This window comes from Schistocerca piceifrons, chromosome 6 (genome assembly GCF_021461385.2).
Source record: "Schistocerca piceifrons isolate TAMUIC-IGC-003096 chromosome 6, iqSchPice1.1, whole genome shotgun sequence".
Lineage (NCBI taxonomy): Eukaryota > Metazoa > Arthropoda > Insecta > Orthoptera > Acrididae > Schistocerca > Schistocerca piceifrons.
The window spans coordinates 187,483,930-187,510,064 of NC_060143.1; the positions used below are offsets into that span (position 1 = coordinate 187,483,930).

Sequence of the window (26,135 nt, forward strand, 5' to 3'; positions counted from 1 at the left end):
TGGGGACATATTTTCTTCGGACTTTAATTTACTTTCATTTCTCTTCCGGTGGATTCAGTTTTTTGGCGGATGCCACCTGCCTGTTGCTTTGGCAGGTTGTCGTTGCTGTGGATCACTGTCCCGGCAAGCTGCACCGGCGTCCAGAGGCCAATTTTGTTTCTCCTATTTGTACTGAAGTCTGGGCGGCGGCTTCCCTTGCATTTCTTTTTTTGTATTGGAGGATGCACGTTCTTTTCTGTTCCTTGTCCTGGAAGCACACAGCACATACCCACGCCGGCACACCTCGCCGATGAAGGCACATTGGGGGGCCTTCCCCCGCGTCCCTTGCAGAAGTCAACGGCACCTTTTTAGCTGGAGAAGCTCGCCGAGGGATGGCGTTTTTGTGGAGAGCGAAAAGGCCGGGCTATAAGGGGAGATGGGATAAAAAATAAAAAAAAAAAAAAAAAAAAAAAAAAGAAAGGTGCTGTTGGCTCCCCTTCATTTTCTCCTTTCTACGCCGCTATCCCTGCCAGCCCTCTTTTCATACTACCTTTCTTTTGCGACAAACGTGCTTCCTTAAGCATTTTCAACGTGCTAGGAATGCCTTGAAAATAACGAAACACTACGAATCGACAGATGTGATCTGAAATGAGTCGGGGCCACCTACTGTTTCGTAGCAGTGCAAAACTCCGCAAAAGAAAAAAAAAAAAAAAAAATGAAAATAAATGACTGTAATAAACATAACATACGATATGAATGGCCTCAGTTGGAAGAAGAATGTGCCAAGGAAGATTTCTTAAAAGTGCCTGAAGATAACAAAACGGTATGAACCGACAGATATGTTCTGAGATACGTCAGGGCTTATTGTTTTGTAGCAGCGTACGACTGCAAACTTGTAAACAAAAATGCATCCTTCGTCGCTAGAAGAGATGGATGCTTTGGCGACCCTCCTGTGCCTTGTGTCCCTGTTTTCGCACCTTTGCACAGGTCTACTGGCCGCAAACGGCGTCTCGGACACGCCCGTTAGGCCCACGGCCGTCTCGCAGATGTTTCTCGTGCTTGTGCTGTCATATGGGCCACGACCCGAGCGGCAGCGAGCGGCAGTCGAGCAAAGTCGGGACAAGTCGGGACGGAAGGGGAGAGGTGCGAATGCACTGCACAGATCACGCAAGGGGCGCCCTCCAGCGGGACACTGCTGCACCCCGCACAGCCCCCCGCCGGATAACGGGAACAAGATGCGTCGCCCGCGGGTGTCGGACGCCGCACGCACCAAGCGAAACGAATGACGGGCGGCGCACCGAGCAGCCGCGTGTCTCACGCAAGTGGCGGCGCGGCGCGCCCGCCAGTTCGGCAGACGCCTCTGAGACGCCGGACGCGCACTCGGCGCCGCCTTCGAGGCTCCAGCTGTTGCGGAAGGACGTGCTCTGCGTCAAATGTGTCACCGAAAACTGCGATTGTGTGTGTTGGGAGAAGAGGCAGAGGCGTCTTCTGTCGTGCGGCTACAGTATAAGGGCGCCAACGGCCATACCATGTTGAATACACCGGTTCTCGTCCGATCACCGAAGTTAAGCAACATCGGGCCCGGTTAGTACTTGGATGGGTGACCGCCTGGGAACACCGGGTGCTGTTGGCTCCCCTTCATTTTCTCCTTTCTACGCCGCTATCCCTGCCAGCCCTCTTTTCATACTACCTTTCTTTTGTGACAAACGTGCTTCCTTAAGCATTTTCAACGTGCTAGGAATGCCTTGAAAATAACGAAACACTACGAATCGACAGATGTGATCTGAAATGAGTCGGGGCCACCTACTGTTTCGTAGCAGTGCAAAACTCCACAAAAGAAAAAAAAAAAAAAAAAATGAAAATAAATGACTGTAATAAACATAACATACGATATGAATGGCCTCAGTTGGAAGAAGAATGTGCCAAGGAAGATTTCTTAAAAGTGCCTGAAGATAACAAAACGGTATGAACCGACAGATATGTTCTGAGATACGTCAGGGCTTATTGTTTTGTAGCAGCGTACGACTGCAAACTTGTAAACAAAAATGCATCTTTCGTCGCTAGAAGAGATGGATGCTTTGGCGACCCTCCTGTGCCTTGTGTCCCTGTTTTCGCACCTTTGCACAGGTCTACTGGCCGCAAACGGCGTCTCGGACACGCCCGTTAGGCCCACGGCCGTCTCGCAGATGTTTCTCGTGCTTGTGCTGTCATATGGGCCACGACCCGAGCGGCAGCGAGCGGCAGTCGAGCAAAGTCGGGACAAGTCGGGACGGAAGGGGAGAGGTGCGAATGCACTGCACAGATCACGCAAGGGGCGCCCTCCAGCGGGACACTGCTGCACCCCGCACAGCCCCCCGCCGGATAACGGGAACAAGATGCGTCGCCCGCGGGTGTCGGACGCCGCACGCACCAAGCGAAACGAATGACGGGCGGCGCACCGAGCAGCCGCGTGTCTCACGCAAGTGGCGGCGCGGCGCGCCCGCCAGTCCGGCAGACGCCTCTGAGACGCCGGACGCGCACTCGGCGCCGCCTTCGAGGCTCCAGCTGTTGCGGAAGGACGTGCTCTGCGTCAAATGTGTCACCGAAAACTGCGATTGTGTGTGTTGGGAGAAGAGGCAGAGGCGTCTTCTGTCGTGCGGCTACAGTATAAGGGCGCCAACGGCCATACCATGTTGAAGACACCGGTTCTCGTCCGATCACCGAAGTTAAGCAACATCGGGCCCGGTTAGTAGTTGGATGGGTGACCGCCTGGGAACACGTGTGCCGCTCGCTATTGTGCGTCCCAGGTAGTCGAGGATTACCGGCCGCCGAGCCGTTCCCGCCCGACATCCCACCGCGCCGCGCCCGCGCCCGCCGCCTGCCGGCTCCCGCGCCGCGCCAGCCGTAGCCGTTTCGCCGTAGGCGATCGTGTTTCAACGATTTGGTGAGTGCTCTACGAAAAAAAAAATGACAACGTTTAATCGCTCAAGTACGACGATTCAGTGCGCGTTTGATCGTGAACACGAACGGCCGTCCTCTTTCGATATAGAGGAGTGGATGTTTCACGAACTTAAAATTCAGGAGGACGAATTAGAGGGGTTGCAGCTTGATTTCACGCTGCTTAGCCTCTTTCTGAAGTTGAAAACGGACGTGAGATGCGAGACGCTTGTAAACGTAAGCGGTGGTGTAAGAAAATTTAAACACAGAGATGGCCGCGTCAGCGATGTAAAAATAACGTACGCCGGACACGGCGTGAGGAACATAAAGGTGTATAACCTCCCTTTCGAGGTGCCAAATGAGGAAGTTGCACGCTACTTCAAGCTGTACGGTGAGGTTCTCTCTGTAACGAGAGACTTCTGGGGTACCGGGCACCGGTATAAAGTGGACTCTGGTGTTAGGTCCGTCAGGATGGTCCTACGAAAACACGTGCCGTCGTTTATTGTAATAGGAGGACACAGAGGTGTTGTCCAATATAGCGGACAACCACCGACGTGCTCCATCTGCAGTTCGACTGAACACATGAGGAGCAGCTGCCCCAAAAATAAGAGAGTGGCTCAGCTGCCGCGCGAAAACGCGGACAACGCAGCGGAGCAGGCGGCAAGTTACGCCGGAATTTTGTCGGGCCAGAGCCCGCGCGCCAACGACGAGCCTGCCGTAGCGGAAGCAGCGGCGCCTGCCGCGCCAGCCGAGGCCGCCCAGCCGGCAACACCGGCCCCAGCGGCGGCCGCCGCGGTCAGCGCAGGGGAGAAGCGGCACCTGAGCTCCGACTCGGACAACGAGACCACAATGGAGGCCGAGCCGGCGGCCGCCCCCTCCCCCGCCGCCCGGCGGGTGAAGGTTACGCGCGCCGCCGCGCCCGCCCAGCCGTCAGCTGAGGCTGTCATTCACGGCAGCCAGCTGGCCGGGCCCAGCGCAGAGTCCACGCCCACCTCGTACACCGAGGCGCGCGAGATCGCCATCAAGAAGCAGGTGACCAAACTCGCCCGCATCTTGAAGGAGTCCGACGACGAACCGAAGGAGTCTAACGAGCAGCCGCAACCGGCGTCCAAAGCCAAAAGGCGGCGTAACAGGCGGAGAAGCCGCAGCAGCAGCTCAAACGACGAGAGGATGGAGACCTCCGACGGGGAAGCGTCGGACATCTCGCCCGAAAACGCGCGAAAACAAACCACCGAACCGGAGGACCTAGTCCTACGGCCGGACCGCCCACAGCAAGTTCAACCCCCGCCTCCACATAGCGCTTAAATGCAGGAACGCTCTGGCTATAACGTCATCACGTGCAATGTCAATAAAATGAATTCGGTTGTGAAGATAGACGCCCTCACGGAGTTCCTGCAGCACCGAGCTGCCGATGTAGCGATATTACAAGAAGTCGTCACCACGGACTTGGAACAAGTACCGGGATTCGACGTCTTCACGAACATTGACGCAGAAACGAGAACTGGCACTGCTGTAATGGTGAGGAATGGTATCGACACAGAGGACATCAAGACCCTGACTGACGGCCGTGGAATAGCAATCAAAATAGCTGGGACGTACTTTGTCAACATCTATGCGCCGTCAGGCACAGAAAACAAGAGGGCCAGAAGCCAGTTCTTCAATGAAGATATTTGTGCACTCCTTCCACGCAACAACAGCAATGTTGTGCTGGGAGGCGATTTCAACTGCGTGTCTGCTCCGGAAGATCAAGTCCCGGTACCTAATCTGTGCATGGAGCTGCAGGAACTGCTAAGAAAACTGAATCTACGTGACTCTTGGCGTCTATTATATCCCAACACAACGGAATTCACGTACTTCCACAACCGCGGAAGAAGCAGGCTTGACAGGATTTATGTGACCAGAGAGTTGGCCACCTCTGTGTCACGTGTGGAAGTCTGCCCTGTGATCTTCTCCGACCACTGTGCCTACATTTGCAAGCTCCAGCTGCCAACGAATAAAATATCAGGAGGAAGATCAGCGTGGAAACTTAACACGGAACATCTAAGTGACGCCAAACTACAGCAGGAGATAGCGCTCACACTAGAAGAAAGTTTACAGACGCGACGACAATATCCGTCCACCACACAATGGTGGGTCGCATCTGGAAAACCACACATAAGGAAGACGCTGATAAGGCACAGTGCGGAAAAGGCTTTCTGGAGGAAGAGCACGGCAGACTTTTACACGCAGTGTCTGAAGGACGCGCTCAACTGTCCTCCAGACGACGACCTGCTTCTCACGCGAGTGAGAGGAATAAAGGCGCGACTACTCAATATCAGGCGTCAACAAATGAAAGGCGTCGTCGTCCGCAGCCAGACACACGGTGCCACTGAAGACGAACCTGCCACACTGCACCACCTGCACAGGGAGAGGGAGAGGGCACAAAACAGAACTGTAAGAGAGCTTAGCGACGCAGCTGGCCGCAAAATAACAACTAGGAGGGACATGATGCGTCACGTAGAAGACCACTTCTCTGATCTCTTCAAGGCAGAGGAACCAGATGACGCAGAAACAGCAAAACTACTACAAGGAACGCGCAGACGGCTGAACGACACCGATCGCGCTTTGCTGACGGAAGCTGTGTCAGAGGATGAAGTGAGAGCCGTCCTCAAAACCTGCGCCAACGGCAAAGCTCCAGGAGCGGACGGATTACCGTCAGAATTCTACGCCACCTGCTGGGACAAAGTAGGTGGAATAATAACAGAAATTGTGAACGAAATCCTGGACGGGAAGGAGATACCACCTCCGTTCCTGGAAGGGACCATCACTCTGGTACCGAAAAATAAGGCGCCAAAAACGTTAACAGACTTCCGCCCAATTACCCTCCTAAATGCGGACTACAAGCTCGTAGCGAAATGCGTCGCGGAAAATATGAAGCTCGCCCTCAAAAAAGCAATCAGTCCATGGCAGACATGTGCAGTGTTAGGCAGAAACATTTTCGACGCCGTCTGCACGTACAGAGACGTTATAGCCCACGCCGCATCCAACAGAGCGACTGCAGCGATCATCTCTGTAGACTTCCAAAAGGCCTTCGACAGGATCGGTCACCGGTACCTGCTGAAGACCTTGGCAAGACTGGGTTTTGGCTCCGAATTCGCTCAAGTCATCAAAAACATGTTAACAAATGCCACGTCAAGAGTTACTGTAAATGGCTGGACATCTACGCCGATAAAACTGGGGAAATCTGTGAGGCAAGGGTGCCCACTGTCGATGGCACTATTCACAGTAGCCCTCGACCCAGTCCTCAGGAAACTCGCTGCCACCGTCAACGGCTACAAGCTGAACGATATAAACGTGACATGTATGGCATATGCCGATGACTTGAGCATTTTCGTGGACGGTAAAGAGGACATCGACAAAGTCCTCCCAATAATAGAGTCTTTTGGGAAGGCATCTGGGGCGAAAACCAACCCCAAAAAAACCGTGCTCGTCCCGATAGGGAACGGGAAACTGAGAGAGGCCAGACCATGGTACCAGGTGACCGACAAATATAAAGTTCTAGGTGTTCAGCTGCAGGCCTGCCCACTCAAAATGGCCGCAGAGAACTGGCGGAACATCCTGAACACCACGAGGGGACTCGTCAGGACACACGCCAACAGAAACCTGACGTTGGATCAGAAAGCACAGCTGATCAACGAAACGATCCTGGCGAAGGCTTGGTACATGGCACAAGTCATGAACGTACCAACAGAAATAGGGAAGTCTATAGGAAGCGCTGTATACTACCTGCTGTGGAGGCGGGAAATTCTCAAAGTGTCGCAAGCCACCAGCACTCTCCCTAGAGAAGAAGGGGGGCTGGGCCTGATAGATGTCACGAGAAAATGCGCGGCACTGTTGCTCCACCGAGCTCTACAAATGGAGGACAGAAGTGTAGACTGTACCACGTCGTCTCTACTGAAAGAACACAGACCCGATTCCGGGGAAGCGCCGGTAGATGTCAGTAGAATACCCTACAAGATGCGCTACTTGAAGCAGATAGTAATGGACAGTAGCTACATCTCATCCACGCTAGCAGTGAAAGAGATGAGAACTGCAGCGAAAATCTATCGTGCACTGAGAGGCAAACAAGGAAGAAGCAGAACAGAGACGAATCTTCCAGACCACGACTGGCCACAAGTCTGGAAGAATCTCTCTGAGAAAGCCATACCTCCGGAAGCTAGAGACACGTGGTACAAAGTCGTACACAACAAGATACCCACGAACGAGCGGCTAGCGCGCATCGGCATGCGTGAGTCGCCGCACTGCGAAGCGTGCAACGAGATCGACACCGTGGAACACCGCTTCACATGTCCGACAAGTCAGGCGATATGGGAGACGTGCAGGAAAATGGTGGCACTCATGAACAGGGCGGACCACCGAACTATAGAAGCCACAGCCCTCACCATCCCGGCTGCAAATTGTTTTCCACGTCCCAAACGCGTCGCGACCATGTGGACGTTCGCGATGACAGCGCACGCCATAATCGCGGAAAAACAAACGGACGGAGTGCAGTTCCTCACCGATCTCTGGGAGGAACACAAGCGAGCCAAGCGGAAAAACAACTACAGGCAGACGTTCCAGAACTACCTACAGATAGCGCTGGACGCCGCCTTCAAGGACGCCCTCCGTCCCCACACGCCACGACCGCCGCCGCCGCCGCCGCCGCCGACGCCGCCGACGCCGCCGACGCCGCCGCCACCGCCGCCGCCGCCGACGCCGCCGACACCGCTGCCGCCACACCACGCCCCCCCCCTAGTCCTCCACGCCTCCGTCGTCACCGATGCAGAGACCCTCCAACGCCCCCAAAGTGTTGTGTGTTAAATGTGAGTTCGGTGTAAAATTTGTGCAGTGCAACAACAGTGTCCGCAGTGCTACGGCTACACATAAAGGGCATATCCAGGTAGCGTTCTTAAGATTGTGCGAAACATCACTACGCCGAAGATGACTATGTGAGTAGAATAACAAAAGAAACATCTATATTCAATCCCTATTTAATCATGTTAAGCTTATCTAGAATATAGTTGTCCACTTATAGAAATATTCCTTAATTATGTTTAAAATGTGTTCCATATCGCCCTCTCATTCTCTCTCTCTCTCTCTCTCTCTCTCTCTCTCTCTCTCTCTGTCTCTCTATTTCTCTCTCTCTCCCTCTCTCGCTCTCTTCCCCTCAACCACCATCTCGTGGACACCTCGCTATATATATATATATATATATAATATTCATTCATACATATTTGTCATTGTCCTTTGTCTCTTAAATGTAAGCCTTAGCCAATAAGACATCTCTAATAATAGTTACAAGCCACATAATGGCACCAGACCAAAAACTCGACCTAAAGTAAAGAACTTAGAAGTGTTTGAATCAATAACCCATAAAATTTAACAAAAACGCAAACAAAACTGAAAAATGAAATATTCTTGCTCCACTGACTTACAAATCAGTGCAACAGTGTAAATCAACCTGCAAATGCACAAAATATAATGAAACAGACAATTGCAACAAAGTTACATATCAGTAAAGAAAAGAAAAAGACTCGATAACTAACTGAAATTGAAATTGAAAATACCTTGGAATCTCATGACTGTATTTGTTATTTTGTAAATAAAAGTTTATTACGTTTAAAAAAAAAAAAAAAAAAAAGGTGCTGTTGGCTCCCCTTCATTTTCTCCTTTTTACGCCGCTATCCCTGCCAGCCCTCTTTTCATACTACCTTTCTTTTGTGACAAACGTGCTTCCTTAAGCATTTTCAACGTGCTAGGAATGCCTTGAAAATAACGAAACACTACGAATCGACAGATGTGATCTGAAATGAGTCGGGGCCACCTACTGTTTCGTAGCAGTGCAAAACTCCATAAAAGAAAAAAAAAAAAAAAAAAATGAAAATAAATGACTGTAATAAACATAACATACGATATTAATGGCCTCAGTTGGAAGAAGAATGTGCCAAGGAAGATTTCTTAAAAGTGCCTGAAGATAACAAAACGGTATGAACCGACAGATATGTTCTGAGATACGTCAGGGCTTATGGTTTTGTAGCAGCGTACGACTGCAAACTTGTAAACAAAAATGTATCTTTCGTCGCTGGAAGAGAAGGATGCTTTGGCGACCCTCCTGTGCCTTGTGTCCCTGTTTTCGCACCTTTGCACAGGTCTACTGGCCGCAAACGGCGTCTCGGACACGCCCGTTAGGCCCACGGCCGTCTCGCAGATGTTTCTCGTGCTTGTGCTGTCATATGGGCCACGACCCGAGCGGCAGCGAGCGGCAGTCGAGCAGCGTACGACTGCAAACTTGAAAACAAAGATGTATCTTTCGTCGCTAGAAGAGAAGGATGCTTTGGCGACCCTCCTGTGCCTTGTGTCCCTGTTTTCGCACCTTTGCACAGGTCTACTGGCCGCAAACGGCGTCTCGGACACGCCCGTTAGGCCCACGGCCGTCTCGCAGATGTTTCTCGTGCTTGTGCTGTCATATGGGCCACGACCCGAGCGGCAGTCGAGCAGCGTACGACTGCAAACTTGTAAACAAAAATGTATCTTTCGTCGCTAGAAGAGAAGGATGCTTTGGCGACCCTCCTGTGCCTTGTGTCCCTGTTTTCGCACCTTTGCACAGGTCTACTGGCCGCAAACGGCGTCTCGGACACGCCCGTTAGGCCCACGGCCGTCTCGCAGATGTTTCTCGTGCTTGTGCTGTCATATGGGCCACGACCCGAGCGGCAGTGAGCGGCAGTCGAGCAAAGTCGGGACAAGTCGGGACGGAAGGGGAGAGGTGCGAATGCACTGCACGGATCACGCAAATACCTGGACGCGAGCCGCGCGGCGTGTGTCAGGTGAGGAAGCTGCCGGGGGCGCCCTCCAGCGGGACACTGCTGAACCCCGCACAGCCCCCCGCCGGATAACGGGAACATGATGCGTCGCCCGCGGGTGTCGGACGCCGCACACACCAAGCGAAACGAATGACAGGCGGCGCACCGAGTAGCCGCGTGTCTCACGCAAGTGGCGGCGCGGCGCGCCCGCCAGTTCGGCAGACGCCTCTGAGACGCCGGACGCGCACTCGGCGCCGCCTTCGAGGCTCCAGCTGTTGCGGAAGGACGTGCTCTGCGTCAAATGTGTCACCGAAAACTGCGATTGTGTGTGTTGGGAGAAGAGGCAGAGGCGTCTTCTGTCGTGCGGCTACAGTATAAGGGCGCCAACGGCTATACCATGTTGAATACACCGGTTCTCGTACGATCACCGAAGTTAAGCAACATCGGGACGGTTAGTACTTGGCTGGCTGCCCGCCTGGGAACACGTGTGCCGCTCGCTATTGTGCGTCCCAGGTAGTCGAGGATTACCGGCCGCCGAGCCGTTCCCGCCCGACATCCCACCGCGCCGCGCCCGCGCCCGCCGCCTGCCGGCTCCCGCGCCGCGCCAGCCGTAGCCGTTTCGCCGTAGGCGATCGTGTTTCAACGATTTGGTGAGTGCTCTACGAAAAAAAAAATGACAACGTTTAATCGCTCAAGTACGACGATTCAGTGCGCGTTTGATCGTGAACACGAACGGCCGTCCTCTTTCGATATAGAGGAGTGGATGTTTCACGAACTTAAAATTCAGGAGGACGAATTAGAGGGGTTGCAGCTTGATTTCACGCTGCTTAGCCTCTTTCTGAAGTTGAAAACGGACGTGAGATGCGAGACGCTTGTAAACGTAAGCGGTGGTGTAAGAAAATTTAAACACAGAGATGGCCGCGTCAGCGATGTAAAAATAACGTACGCCGGACACGGCGTGAGGAACATAAAGGTGTATAACCTCCCTTTCGAGGTGCCAAATGAGGAAGTTGCACGCTACTTCAAGCTGTACGGTGAGGTTCTCTCTGTAACGAGAGACTTCTGGGGTACCGGGCACCGGTATAAAGTGGACTCTGGTGTTAGGTCCGTCAGGATGGTCCTACGAAAACACGTGCCGTCGTTTATTGTAATAGGAGGACACAGAGGTGTTGTCCAATATAGCGGACAACCACCGACGTGCTCCATCTGCAGTTCGACTGAACACATGAGGAGCAGCTGCCCCAAAAATAAGAGAGTGGCTCAGCTGCCGCGCGAAAACGCGGACAACGCAGCGGAGCAGGCGGCAAGTTACGCCGGAATTTTGTCGGGCCAGAGCCCGCGCGCCAACGACGAGCCTGCCGTAGCGGAAGCAGCGGCGCCTGCCGCGCCAGCCGAGGCCGCCCAGCCGGCAACACCGGCCCCAGCGGCGGCCGCCGCGGTCAGCGCAGGGGAGAAGCGGCACCTGAGCTCCGACTCGGACAACGAGACCACAATGGAGGCCGAGCCGGCGGCCGCCCCCTCCCCCGCCGCCCGGCGGGTGAAGGTTACGCGCGCCGCCGCGCCCGCCCAGCCGTCAGCTGAGGCTGTCATTCACGGCAGCCAGCTGGCCGGGCCCAGCGCAGAGTCCACGCCCACCTCGTACACCGAGGCGCGCGAGATCGCCATCAAGAAGCAGGTGACCAAACTCGCCCGCATCTTGAAGGAGTCCGACGACGAACCGAAGGAGTCTAACGAGCAGCCGCAACCGGCGTCCAAAGCCAAAAGGCGGCGTAACAGGCGGAGAAGCCGCAGCAGCAGCTCAAACGACGAGAGGATGGAGACCTCCGACGGGGAAGCGTCGGACATCTCGCCCGAAAACGCGCGAAAACAAACCACCGAACCGGAGGACCTAGTCCTACGGCCGGACCGCCCACAGCAAGTTCAACCCCCGCCTCCACATAGCGCTTAAATGCAGGAACGCTCTGGCTATAACGTCATCACGTGCAATGTCAATAAAATGAATTCGGTTGTGAAGATAGACGCCCTCACGGAGTTCCTGCAGCACCGAGCTGCCGGTGTAGCGATATTACAAGAAGTCGTCACCACGGACTTGGAACAAGTACCGGGATTCGACGTCTTCACGAACATTGACGCAGAAACGAGAACTGGCACTGCTGTAATGGTGAGGAATGGTATCGACACAGAGGACATCAAGACCCTGACTGACGGCCGTGGAATAGCAATCAAAATAGCTGGGACGTACTTTGTCAACATCTATGCGCCGTCAGGCACAGAAAACAAGAGGGCCAGAAGCCAGTTCTTCAATGAAGATATTTGTGCACTCCTTCCACGCAACAACAGCAATGTTGTGCTGGGAGGCGATTTCAACTGCGTGTCTGCTCCGGAAGATCAAGTCCCGGTACCTAATCTGTGCATGGAGCTGCAGGAACTGCTAAGAAAACTGAATCTACGTGACTCTTGGCGTCTATTATATCCCAACACAACGGAATTCACGTACTTCCACAACCGCGGAAGAAGCAGGCTTGACAGGATTTATGTGACCAGAGAGTTGGCCACCTCTGTGTCACGTGTGGAAGTCTGCCCTGTGATCTTCTCCGACCACTGTGCCTACATTTGCAAGCTCCAGCTGCCAACGAATAAAATATCAGGAGGAAGATCAGCGTGGAAACTTAACACGGAACATCTAAGTGACGCCAAACTACAGCAGGAGATAGCGCTCACACTAGAAAGTTTACAGACGCGACGACAATATCCGTCCACCACACAATGGTGGGTCGCATCTGGAAAACCACACTTAAGGAAGACGCTGATAAGGCACAGTGCGGAGAAGGCTTTCTGGAGGAAGAGCACGGCAGACTTTTACACGCAGTGTCTGAAGGACGCGCTCAACTGTCCTCCAGACGACGACCTGCTTCTCACGCGAGTGAGAGGAATAAAGGCGCGACTACTCAATATCAGGCGTCAACAAATGAAAGGCGTCGTCGTCCGCAGCCAGACACACGGCGCCACTGAAGACGAACCTGCCACACTGCACCACCTGCACAGGGAGAGGGAGAGGGCACAAAACAGAACTGTAAGAGAGCTTAGCGACGCAGCTGGCCGCAAAATAACAACTAGGAGGGACATGATGCGTCACGTAGAAGACCACTTCTCTGATCTCTTCAAGGCAGAGGAACCAGATGACGCAGAAACAGCAAAACTACTACAAGGAACGCGCAGACGGCTGAACGACACCGATCGCGCTTTGCTGACGGAAGCTGTGTCAGAGGATGAAGTGAGAGCCGTCCTCAAAACCTGCGCCAACGGCAAAGCTCCAGGAGCGGACGGATTACCGTCAGAATTCTACGCCACCTGCTGGGACAAATTAGGTGGAATAATAACAGAAATTGTGAACGAAATCCTGGACGGGAAGGAGATACCACCTCCGTTCCTGGAAGGGACCATCACTCTGGTACCGAAAAATAAGGCTCCAAAAACGTTAACAGACTTCCGCCCAATTACCCTCCTAAATGCGGACTACAAGCTCGTAGCGAAATGCGTCGCGGAAAATATGAAGCTCGCCCTCAAAAAAGCAATCAGCCCATGGCAGACATGTGCAGTGTTAGGCAGAAACATTTTCGACGCCGTCTGCACGTACAGAGACGTTATAGCCCACGCCGCATCCAACAGAGCGACTGCAGCGATCATCTCTGTAGACTTCCAAAAGGCCTTCGACAGGATCGGTCACCGGTACCTGCTGAAGACCTTGGCAAGACTGGGTTTTGGCTCCGAATTCGCTCAAGTCATCAAAAACATGTTAACAAATGCCACGTCAAGAGTTACTGTAAATGGCTGGACATCTACGCCGATAAAACTGGGGAAATCTGTGAGGCAAGGGTGCCCACTGTCGATGGCACTATTCACAGTAGCCCTCGACCCAGTCCTCAGGAAACTCGCTGCCACCGTCAACGGCTACAAGCTGAACGATATAAACGTGACATGTATGGCATATGCCGATGACTTGAGCATTTTCGTGGACGGTAAAGAGGACATCGACAAAGTCCTCCCAATAATAGAGTCTTTTGGGAAGGCATCTGGGGCGAAAACCAACCCCAAAAAAACCGTGCTCGTCCCGATAGGGAACGGGAAACTGAGAGAGGCCAGACCATGGTACCAGGTGACCGACAAATATAAAGTTCTAGGTGTTCAGCTGCAGGCCTGCCCACTCAAAATGGCCGCAGAGAACTGGCGGAACATCCTGAACACCACGAGGGGACTCGTCAGGACACACGCCAACAGAAACCTGACGTTGGATCAGAAAGCACAGCTGATCAACGAAACGATCCTGGCGAAGGCTTGGTACATGGCACAAGTCATGAACGTACCAACAGAAATAGGGAAGTCTATAGGAAGCGCTGTATACTACCTGCTGTGGAGGCGGGAAATTCTCAAAGTGTCGCAAGCCACCAGCACTGTCCCTAGAGAAGAAGGGGGGCTGGGCCTGATAGATGTCACGAGAAAATGCGCGGCACTGTTGCTCCACCGAGCTCTACAAATGGAGGACAGAAGTGTAGACTGTACCACGTCGTCTCTACTGAAAGAACACAGACCCGATTCCGGGGAAGCGCCGGTAGATGTCAGTAGAATACCCTACAAGATGCGCTACTTGAAGCAGATAGTAATGGACAGTAGCTACATCTCATCCACGCTAGCAGTGAAAGAGATGAGAACTGCAGCGAAAATCTATCGTGCACTGAGAGGCAAACAAGGAAGAAGCAGAACAGAGACGAATCTTCCAGACCACGACTGGCCACAAGTCTGGAAGAATCTCTCTGAGAAAGCCATACCTCCGGAAGCTAGAGACACGTGGTACAAAGTCGTACACAACAAGATACCCACGAACGAGCGGCTAGCGCGCATCGGCATGCGTGAGTCGCCGCACTGCGAAGCGTGCAACGAGATCGACACCGTGGAACACCGCTTCACATGTCCGACAAGTCAGGCGATATGGGAGACGTGCAGGAAAATGGTGGCACTCATGAACAGGGCGGACCACCGAACTATAGAAGCCACAGCCCTCACCATCCCGGCTGCAAATTGTTTTCCACGTCCCAAACGCGTCGCGACCATGTGGACGTTCGCGATGACAGCGCACGCCATAATCGCGGAAAAACAAACGGACGGAGTGCAGTTCCTCACCGATCTCTGGGAGGAACACAAGCGAGCCAAGCGGAAAAACAACTACAGGCAGACGTTCCAGAACTACCTACAGATAGCGCTGGACGCCGCCTTCAAGGACGCCCTCCGTCCCCACACGCCACGACCGCCGCCGCCGCCGCCGCCGCCGACGCCGCCGACGCCGCCGACGCCGCCGCCACCGCCGCCGCCGCCGACGCCGCCGACACCGCTGCCGCCACACCACGCCCCCCCCTAGTCCTCCACGCCTCCGTCGTCACCGATGCAGAGACCCTCCAACGCCCCCAAAGTGTTGTGTGTTAAATGTGAGTTCGGTGTAAAATTTGTGCAGTGCAACAACAGTGTCCGCAGTGCTACGGCTACACATAAAGGGCATATCCAGGTAGCGTTCTTAAGATTGTGCGAAACATCACTACGCCGAAGATGACTATGTGAGTAGAATAACAAAAGAAACATCTATATTCAATCCCTATTTAATCATGTTAAGCTTATCTAGAATATAGTTGTCCACTTATAGAAATATTCCTTAATTATGTTTAAAATGTGTTCCATATCGCCCTCTCATTCTCTCTCTCTCTCTCTCTCTCTCTCTCTCTCTCTCTCTCTCTGTCTCTCTATTTCTCTCTCTCTCCCTCTCTCGCTCTCTTCCCCTCAACCACCATCTCGTGGACACCTCGCTATATATATATATATATAATATTCATTCATACATATTTGTCATTGTCCTTTGTCTCTTAAATGTAAGCCTTAGCCAATAAGACATCTCTAATAATAGTTACAAGCCACATAATGGCACCAGACCAAAAACTCGACCTAAAGTAAAGAACTTAGAAGTGTTTGAATCAATAACCCATAAAATTTAACAAAAACGCAAACAAAACTGAAAAATGAAATATTCTTGCTCCACTGACTTACAAATCAGTGCAACAGTGTAAATCAACCTGCAAATGCACAAAATATAATGAAACAGACAATTGCAACAAAGTTAAATATCAGTAAAGAAAAGAAAAAGACTCGATAACTAACTGAAATTGAAATTGAAAATACCTTGGAATCTCATGACTGTATTTGTTATTTTGTAAATAAAAGTTTATTACGTTTAAAAAAAAAAAAAAAAAAAGGTGCTGTTGGCTCCCCTTCATTTTCTCCTTTTTACGCCGCTATCCCTGCCAGCCCTCTTTTCATACTACCGTTCTTTTGTGACAAACGTGCTTCCTTAAGCATTTTCAACGTGCTAGGAATGCCTTGAAAATAACGAAACACTACGAATCGACAGATGTGATCTGAAATGAGTCGGGGCCACCTACTGTTTCGTAGCAGTGCAAAACTCCACAAAAGAAAAAAAAAAAAAAAAAAATGAAAATAAATGACTGTAATAAACATAACATACGATATTAATGGCCTCAGTTGGAAGAAGAATGTGCCAAGGAAGATTTCTTAAAAGTGCCTGAAGATAACAAAACGGTATGAACCGACAGATATGTTCTGAGATACGTCAGGGCTTATTGTTTTGTAGCAGCGTACGACTGCAAACTTGTAAACAAAAATGCATCTTTCGTCGCTAGAAGAGAAGGATGCTTTGGCGACCCTCCTGTGCCTTGTGTCCCTGTTTTCGCACCTTTGCACAGGTCTACTGGCCGCAAACGGCGTCTCGGACACGCCCGTTAGGCCCACGGCCGTCTCGCAGATGTTTCTCGTGCTTGTGCTGTCATATGGGCCACGACCCGAGCGGCAGCGAGCGGCAGTCGAGCAGCGTACGACTGCAAACTTGAAAACAAAAATGTATCTTTCGTCGCTAGAAGAGAAGGATGCTTTGGCGACCCTCCTGTGCCTTGTGTCCCTGTTTTCGCACCTTTGCACAGGTCTACTGGCCGCAAACGGCGTCTCGGACACGCCCGTTAGGCCCACGGCCGTCTCGCAGATGTTTCTCGTGCTTGTGCTGTCATATGGGCCACGACCCGAGCGGCAGTCGAGCAGCGTACGACTGCAAACTTGTAAACAAAAATGTATCTTTCGTCGCTAGAAGAGAAGGATGCTTTGGCGACCCTCCTGTGCCTTGTGTCCCTGTTTTCGCACCTTTGCACAGGTCTACTGGCCGCAAACGGCGTCTCGGACACGCCCGTTAGGCCCACGGCCGTCTCGCAGATGTTTCTCGTGCTTGTGCTGTCATATGGGCAACGACCCGAGCGGCAGTGAGCGGCAGTCGAGCAAAGTCGGGACAAGTCGGGACGGAAGGGGAGAGGTGCGAATGCACTGCACAGATCACGCAAATACCTGGACGCGAGCCGCGCGGCGTGTGTCAGGTGAGGAAGCTGCCGGGGGCGCCCTCCAGCAGGACACTGCTACACCCCGCACAGCCCCCCGCCGGATAACGGGAACAAGATGCGTCGCCCGCGAGTGTCGGACGCCGCACGCACCAAGCGAAACGAATGACGGGCGGCGCACCGAGCAGCCGCGTGTCTCACGCAAGTGGCGGCGCGGCGCGCCCGCCAGCCCGGCAGACGCCTCTGAGACGCCGGACGCGCACTCGGCGCCGCCTTCGAGGCTCCAGCTGTTGCGGAAGGACGTGCTCTGCGTCAAATGTGTCACCGAAAACTGCGATTGTGTGTGTTGGGAGAAGAGGCAGAGGCGTCTTCTGTCGTGCGGCTACAGTATAAGGGCGCCAACGGGCATACCGATCGGTCGCGCTCCATCCGACACCTCGGTGCTGTGGCTCCGCCCTGCCGGTCGCTCGCTGTCAGTCGTGACTTCGCTGTCGTCGCGTGCGCGTCGGCGCGTGGTTGTTCCTGCCCGTGTTTCTGTTTGCTGTTCTCCAGCCGGTAAGTACCACCATGTCGACATTTAACAGGGCGAATAGCGCACAGTGCGTTTTCGATCGTAATGCTAAGCAATTGAAATTCATGGTTGGATTTTTGACGATCTTAAATTACCGGAAGAAGTCGTCGACCCTTTCCAGCTTGACTTTATACTGTATTCCTTGTTTATCAAGTTTACTAATGTTGAATATTACGATAAATTTATCGAAACGTTTGCTGGCGTGCGGAAGTTTAAACATTTTGACGGCAGTGTGAGTGATGTGCAGATAGTTCCCTCTGGCTACGGTGTGCGAACTGTTCACGTTTTTAATGTGCCACCTGAATGTCCAAACGACTATATCTCTCGCGGGTTGACACAGTTTGGCACGGTCTTGTCCATAAGTAATGACAAGTGGGGTAGTGGGTACCGTTACCAAGTAAACAGTGGCGTACGGAGTGTTCGAATAGATCTGAAAAAACACATTCCGTCTTATTTTATGATCGCGGGCGTGCGCAAATTAGTTATGTTGGGCAACGGCCAACTTGTTGTGTCTGCCACTTATCGGAACGTTTTCGTACGGACTGCCCTCGGCGACGCCCTGTTCAGCTCCCGCGCGAATGGCCTGTAGACGCCTCTGGCCAGTTTGTCTCGCTTTTGAGTGAAGTTGTAGCGGGCACAGTATCCCAACCCGTTCAACCGATTCCGCCACCTGCGGTAGACGCAACCGTTCCCTCTGTTTTCGTGAATAATGCTATGGATGTTGTAGACGCGTCACCAGTAGAATCTCTTTCTTCGCGGCCAGAATCCGTTCCGCCAGCTGCATTACCGGAAACTTCTGTCCCTGTTTCTGAACACGTGGAGGCGATTATGCCCCCGCCGCCAGCCCCGAAGGAAAAGCCTACGCTGCCGAAGCAGCAGCATAAGCGTAAGGGGAAGAAATCCAGGGATAGTTCGCCGACCGCTCTCTCAGGGACCGGCAGTGACTCTGAGACACTGTCGTCGTGCTCAGGGGGTGGGACGAAAGACACGAGGGAGACGCGTTTACAAGAGCAGACACAGCATTTGCGTCAGCTACTGGGTAGTCAGGGCGATAAGGCTGAGCCGCCTGTTAAACGAAAAAGTGATCAGGCCGGCGAACAGTCACTGAGACGGCAACGCACGCGTTCGGGGGCGGCTGCGGCCTCCCCCGCCCGTGCGGAACTGATGGAAGCGGAATCTTCGCAGGTTGTCGGCAGGGACCGTATGGAGCAGGATGAGGCTTGGTGGAAGTCGCCGTAGGACGCCCTACTGTCAGGGGTGGTTCCGGACCCCCCAGCCGCACCTACGTAATTGCATTCCTGTTCAAACCACTCAGTAGTTGTTTTCATGTTACCTTTCTGTGTTTATCATGCTCACTGCATTTGTACTAATCACGCTGTGTCTTGCACGTGGACGGTATTTAACGGTTGCGATAGAGCGTTCTCCCTTTTGTTCTTTTTGTACAGTGGCTTGCCAAAGGCTTACCAGAGTAGCAACGGTGTTTTTTTTTTTAGTGTGACTGTTTACCGTGACGCATTTGTCGGCCACTGGACGGTGCAGTATCGCCGTTTGACGTCCTGCTGCCGCCGTTATAAATTCGATTTCAGTGTCGTGCTTGTTCTAATGTTTCGCTTGTACTGTCACGTTGTCTTGTGGCAATGTTGCTATTTTGTGGGGTGGTTTCTGTCTGCTAATTGGCGTCTTTTTTGCAGCAGTTTATTTTTTAGAAATCCGCGTGTTTTCCTGTGTTTGATTGCTGTCTAATGTCTGTTGTTCTATCGCCGGTTTATTACTGCCGATTATACTCATGTCTGGCAATGTCATGTTGAGGGGTGGTTTTTTGTATGCTTGTTGGCGTTTCTTTTTGCAGCAGTTTCTTTTATAGACATCCGTGTTCTTTCCTATATTTGCTTTGCTGTCCACATGTCTGTTCTATCGACTGTTTCTTCCTGCCGCTTAATATTCATGTCTACCTTGCTGTACTGCTGTTGTTGTGACGTTTTGTAATGTGTCAGCGCTGTTGTCAGTTTGGCGCCATTTTCACGCGTTGTACAACTGACATTGGAATGCCATGTTTGTCGCGTATTTCCGCCGTCTTTACGGAAGGATTGTACACGCACGTTGCATTATGTGGTGTTAGATGTTGTCATTTCGCGCCGCTGTTGTGTTCCTCTGTGTTCGGTCACCGCTGCGCGCATGTTCAACACACAACCCGGTGCATGTTTCTCTGTATCCATTGTGTTACTTTTCTTCTGCGTGACTATGTCCTATCTGTTGCAATTATCAGATGGGTCTTGCTTTGATGCGGAGTTTTTGTTTGCCGTTTTATTTGTTCAACTTCCTGAATGGTGGTACTGTGCTCCTTACGGGGTGGGTATGTGCTATCTGCCCACTTGTGTTTTTACGTTTTATTTTTTATTATGCATGTTGTCTCTTTCCACTTTTACATTTTTATATGTTGACTTCCATTTGTATCCCCATGATATGCATATCGTTTTGTGTACTTTCCTACCATGTTACGTGACGCGCCTCCCGTCGGATGGTTTGATGTTTTTCTCTGTACTCCACCTCTAGGCCGATGAGTTTATTTTCGATCTTCACGCTGAATGTTAATACCGTCACGGCTGCGTATAAAGTTTTATTATTAACTGACCTCATAAAATTTGGCCGTTATGATGATGTTCTTCTTCAGGAGGTGGCCGGCAGAGTTTTTAGTGATATTCCTGGCTATGGTGTTATTTACAATGTGGACCGTGACTCTAAGTGTGGCACTGCCATTTTATACAAAGACTCGTTAGAGCCACAAGATGTTCAGGTGATGCCTAACGGCCGTGCTATTGTGTGTACGATCCGGGGAGTCCGTGTTGTCAATATCTATGCGGCGTCGGGCACGGACAAGCGCCGTGACCGGTCGCGTCTTTTTAGCTATGAGATTTGTCCTTTAACAACTGGTCGACCACTTGTGGTAGGAGGTGATTTTAACTGTGTTGATGCTGCTGCAGATATGAGTACCGCTCCCACACTGTGTCAAGAACTTGCCGCGTTGATTACTGCTGCTGATTTGTGTGATACTTAGCGACATTTCCACCCACATCGCACTGTATTCACGCACATTTACAACACCCGGGCAGTCGTCTTGACCGTATTTATGTTTCTCGTGCCCTCAAGGATGCTCTCCGTCGTGTTGACGTGCTCCCCGTGGTGGCTACGTTTGTGATGTGCGGCTGCAGGGTGGGGCTGCGGCTCCTATCCCGCGGGTTTGGAAGCTGAATGTCACTCACTTGCCGAAGGACGGTATCCGACTGACTATTACGGCTGTGTGGGAATCTTGCGTTCAAAAAGTTGGCAATTACCCCTCGACGCTTGATTGGTGGTTGGCGTTAGCTAAGCCTCAGCTACGTCGTGCCGCGCAAGCGTTCAGTCGCGAGGAGTCGTACTGGAGGAACCGTACGCTCGACTTTTACCAGCAGTGTCTCAAGGATGCTTTCGACGCCCCTACTGACCAATATGGTAACCTCCGTCTGCGGCTCAATCGCATTAAAAGCAAGATTCTGGGTATTCTTCGCGAAAGGGCGAAAGGTTACGTAGTCGTTTTGCGGGCGCCGTTGATGAGTATCATCCGACGACTTTTTATTTGGCGAAGGAGAGACGTTTGGCGTCTACGAAATGTGTTCGGAGTTTGCTAACAGATGATGGCGATCGCCTCGGTGGCAGGCGGGATATGGTTGCTCACGTCACTGCTTATTATTCTGCGTTGTTTTCCAACTATGATGGTGATGGCATCGCCACTGCCGCCTGTTTAGACGAGCTGCGTTGTTTTTTAACGGACGACGATCGCGCCAACTTGACTGCAGCGTTGTTGCCACAAGACGTTTTTTTGATCTTGAAGGCGTGTCCCAAAGGGAAGTCTCCAGGGCCCGACGGTTTACCGACGGAATTTTATTTCGCCGTCTGGGACATTATTGGGGGCATGTTCACTTCATTGGTTAACTAAGTCCTTCGTGGTGTGGCAGTACCCAGCCGTTTTATGGACGGTAGGGTGGTGCTTATTCCTAAGAAGGAAGGAGACTGTCGCGTCCAAGACCTGCGGCCTATCACCTTATTGAATGCCGACTATAAGATCGTTGCGAGGTGCGTGGCTGACAAGTTGAAATCTGTCATGGATAATGTTATTGCTGCTCCTCAGTCGTGTGGAGTACGGCGTCGTAACATCTTTACTGCGGCTTCTGCATACAGGGACGTTGTCTGTTCAGCAGCGGCTCCTGGTTCCTCCGCAGGAATCTTATCCATTGACTTCGCCAACGCCTTTGATCGTGTCAGCCACGACTACCTCCTTCAGGTCATGTCGCGCATGGGTTTTGGTCTCCAATTTCTGGAAGTGGTACGCAACTTACTTACGGGAGCTCGGTCGGTCGTCATTGTAAAGGGCTGGCCGACCGTGCCTCTTCAGATACGTCGTTCTGTTCGACAAGGCTGTCCGTTGTCGATGTTTTACTTTGTACTTGCCATCGATCCACTGCTGCGAGCTCTCGACCGTACACTCCATGGGGTACACATTGGCAATGTGTCGTTGCGATGTTCAGCTTATGCTGATGATGTGGGTGTTTTTGTAGCGCATACGGCGGATATTGATGCAACTCGAGTGTTACTGGACCGTTATGAACAGGCTTCTGGTGCCCAGATAAATGCACGGAAAACTGTGCTCCTTCCACTGGGATTGCACGGTGTTGACGACCGAAGGCCGTAGTTCCGCGTTGTTTCACACCACACCATTTTGGGTCTCGATGTTACTGCGTCGCCGCAGAACATGCAGGCTCGGAACTGGCGGTCACTCCTTACTGGTATTCGCGTTCTTTGTCGTACACATGCTTCCCGACGGCTCAATTTGCTACAAAAAGTCGACCTCATTAACACGTTTATTCTTTCGCGAGCGTGGTACGTTGCGCAGCTGCTCAGCGTCCCGAAATTGATTGCACGTTCCATCTCACGTGTTGTCTTTTGGTTACTGTGGCGTCATGAAATTTTTAAGGTGCGGGCGTCGGTTTGTGTCCTTGACAGATCCTTGGGAGGCCTAGGACTTGTTGATTTTGGACGTAAATGTGCGGCGTTGCTTTTAAACCGCACAGCTGCGCTGCAGACCAGCTGTCCGGGTGGCACCACGGCTGCTTTATTGGAGATTTGTCGGCCGGCGTCTGAGTGCGCCCCCGTTTCTATCGCCGACATCCCGTATCGTTTGTCGTTCCTGCGAGAATATTATCTCACTCGCAGTTACGTTTTACGAACGGCTAACGATCCACACCGTACGGCTCGGCGTCTCTACGCCGACCTGATGGGACGGCCGCCGGTTCACAAGTTGGAGGTTCGCCTCCCTACTGTGAACTGGAAACAGGTGTGGGCGGACATCAATGACAGCGTGTTGCCAACCGACGTTTCGGCGTTGTGGTTCAAGATGGTGAGCAACACCTTATCGACCAACCAACGCCTCGCCGACATCCACCTCCTCACATCGCCCAACTGTGGCAGGTGTGGCGCGCCTGACACCAGGGAGCACCGGCTGCAGTGTCGGGCTGTTGCAGACGTGTGGTCGCTTTGTCAGATCATGCTCGCACTTATACACAGAACTGTACCGGCAAATGTCACCGTTGATTCCGTTATTACCCCTGATTTTAAGTATTTTCCACGTGCACGGCATACAACTACTGTGTGGTTATTTGGACATACTGTTTACGCCTTGATTGGTCTGGAATTGTCTGATGGATTTTCTTAAATGGCATATCTCTGGGATTGTTTTGTGACGGCGAAACGTAAAAAGACATACAGTGCAGATTTCGCGAACTATTTGAATGTAGCGATCTCTCACGCTTATACAAAAGCTCTGCGACTATGAATTTTCTTTCATTTATTCATTAATTTGAATTCTTTATCACTTTTTTCCAACTTTGGACGCTTTGGCGTCTTGTTTGTGGTACTGACATACACATTTTCTTTCTCTAATTATGGTGACGCAATTCGGGTAGTGTGTTACCTCACTGTGTCAATGCTTATTACTGCCACGACTATTATGTTTAGCTTACGTGCCTGTTTTTTCTCAGTCTCCCCCTGCGGGTTCGGGGGTAAGAATAGGCCCGCGGTATTCCTGCCTGTCGTAAGAGGCGACTAAAAGGAGTCTCAAACGTTTCGGCCTTCTGTGATGGTCCCCTCTTGGGTTTGACCTCCTTTTTCTTCCAAATTTCCGTCGTCAGTGCGTGCCATTTGGGGAAGGACACCTTACGTGGTGTTTTTGTATTGGTCCATCATGCTCCACCATCTTGCATGTTACCTATTGTCGTGGGGGGGGGACTACGCCCAACATCTTCTGGGTGGTCTCCTCCTCGCCTTGTGCGCACTCTTCTTCTTAGCGCCTACGACAACTGTGGACCCTTTAAACACCTAAAATCCAGCACGGTAGCCAGTCCGTTGTGGTGGGGTCGTCATGTACCCTCTTGGTGGTAGCCCCCTGACCACGCAGGGATCGCACTACAGATGCCTGAGCTGTTTCCTCCCCATGCATGCCAAGGAGTACGTGCCCATCTTGTCTGGGGCACGGGGACTCCGGGCAACGGGTTATCAGCCAGGTACCCGTTGCTTTGGCTGGGTGGCGCCCTTGGGGAGAGCCCTCGTTCGGCGTAGGTGGCATCTGGGCGGATGTGGCGCAATGAAGCGCAATAAATCACATCAAGCTGGTGGTCGCACGGCCACCAGCGTCTCTAAGCGAGGTAGAGTCGACTTCGATGCTGCGCAGTATGACCCTCAGACGTTCCCCTCGTTGGCTGCGCCATGGGAGGGACGCCGATCTAGTGCCAAGCGGGAGCCTTACGTACCGCAATACCTTGTCTGCAGCAGGACTGATGGTGACTCCTTTCTTCCAACGAAGCCTATGTTTTTTGTGGAACACCTGGAGGATAAGTTTGGGGAAGTGGCGGGGTTGTCAAAAATGAGGAATGGGTCCATCCTCCTCAAGACGTCCTCCCCAGCCCAGTCACGAGCGTTGCTCTTGTGTGATAAGATGGGTGACGTCCCTGTTACCGTCACTCCCCACAGTAGCTTAAATATGGTCCAGGGGATTATTTACCATCGTGACCTCTTGTTGCAATCCGATGACGAGCTGAGAGCCGACTTGGAACGACGTGGTGTGCATTTTGTCCGTCGTGTCCATCGAGGACCCAAGACAAACAGGGTGGCCACCGGTGCCTTTATCTTGGCCTTTGAGGGTGATGTCTTGCCCGAGAAGGTCAAGGTGATGGTTTACCGTTGCGACGTCAAGCCATACGTGCCTCCCCCGATGCGGTGCTTTCAGTGCTGGAAGTTTGGGCATATGTCCTCCCGTTGCCCATCCAGCGCTACATGTCGAGATTGCGGACGCCCCTCTCATCCTGATTCTCCATGTGCACCTCCGCCTGTATGTGTTAACTGTGGGGAGCACCACTCTCCATGCTCGCCGGATTGCCCCGTTCTTCATAAGGAGCGGAAGATCATGGAATTTAAGACCCTGGACCGGCTTACTTATCGAGAGGCTAAACAGAAATATGAAAGGTTGTACCCTGCTTCCCTTCGAACATCTTATGCTGCAGCCACGTTATCGTCGCCCGCACGGGCGACGGTTGTCGCTTCATCTGTGCCGCCTTCAGTGGGCCCTCGGGGCCATGTATCTCTGTCTGCCCCCCTCGTGCCTGGGGGCAAGCCTTCCTCTCTTGCCCCCTTAGCAGTTGGGGGCAAACCCTCTTCTGTCGCTCCCCCCAAGCTTACTTCGGGAGTGACATCTGCTCCACAACCGGGAGGTTCGATTCCTCCCCCTCCTTCTCTGGCGGCGTTGCCTCCGCCAGTTCCTCTCTCGCGGAAGGGGTCCCTCAGGGCTCTCCCTTCCTCCGTTTCTTCTCCTTCCCAGCCAGATGTCAGCCAGTGGCTGAAGTTTCCGCCACCTGCTGGTCGTAGGGCTTCTGCGTCGTCGTCAGCCTCCGACGCTCCTTCAGAGAAGCTCTCCCAGCCCTCTCACCCTAAGGGCAGACGCGAGAAGAAGGAATGGAATGTGTCCAAGAAGAAGGACGTTCCGGCGGTTTCAGCACCGCCTGCTGTACATAGTCCTGGCTCCGGGGATGAGGTGGAGATCCTCGCCTCTGCCGCGGATCTCGCCCTCACGGAACCCTTGGGGGCCTCTCCTATGGACTCAGCTGACTCTCCCCCAGTGGCGGCGGTTGGCTCTGAAGCGCTGTCTGCCTCTTAGTCGCATTCACGCCCTCCCAGTCCCTTCCTGCTTCCATTCTCCAATGGAACTGCGGCGGTTATTTCCGCCACCTGCCAGAGCTCCGGATGCTTCTGAGTGATTCCCCTGTTCTCTGCATTGCTCTGCAGGAAACTTGGTTTCCTGCACTGCGGACCCCCGCCCTTCGCGGTTAT

The 26,135-nt window shown here is 52.6% G+C and overlaps 1 non-coding gene and 2 pseudogenes across 1 annotated transcript; all 3 read left to right on the forward strand.

Moving 5' to 3' along the window:
* Positions 1–1,493: 1,493 nt before the first annotated feature.
* On the forward strand, positions 1,494–1,612 carry LOC124803608. Its single transcript, XR_007017223.1, has one exon. It is a non-coding gene; the product is annotated as a 5S ribosomal RNA (ribosomal RNA).
* A 1,021-nt stretch (positions 1,613–2,633) lies between these two features.
* On the forward strand, positions 2,634–2,751 carry LOC124804016 (annotated as a pseudogene).
* A 7,344-nt stretch (positions 2,752–10,095) lies between these two features.
* Positions 10,096–10,212, forward strand: LOC124803533 (annotated as a pseudogene).
* Positions 10,213–26,135: the final 15,923 nt, after the last annotated feature.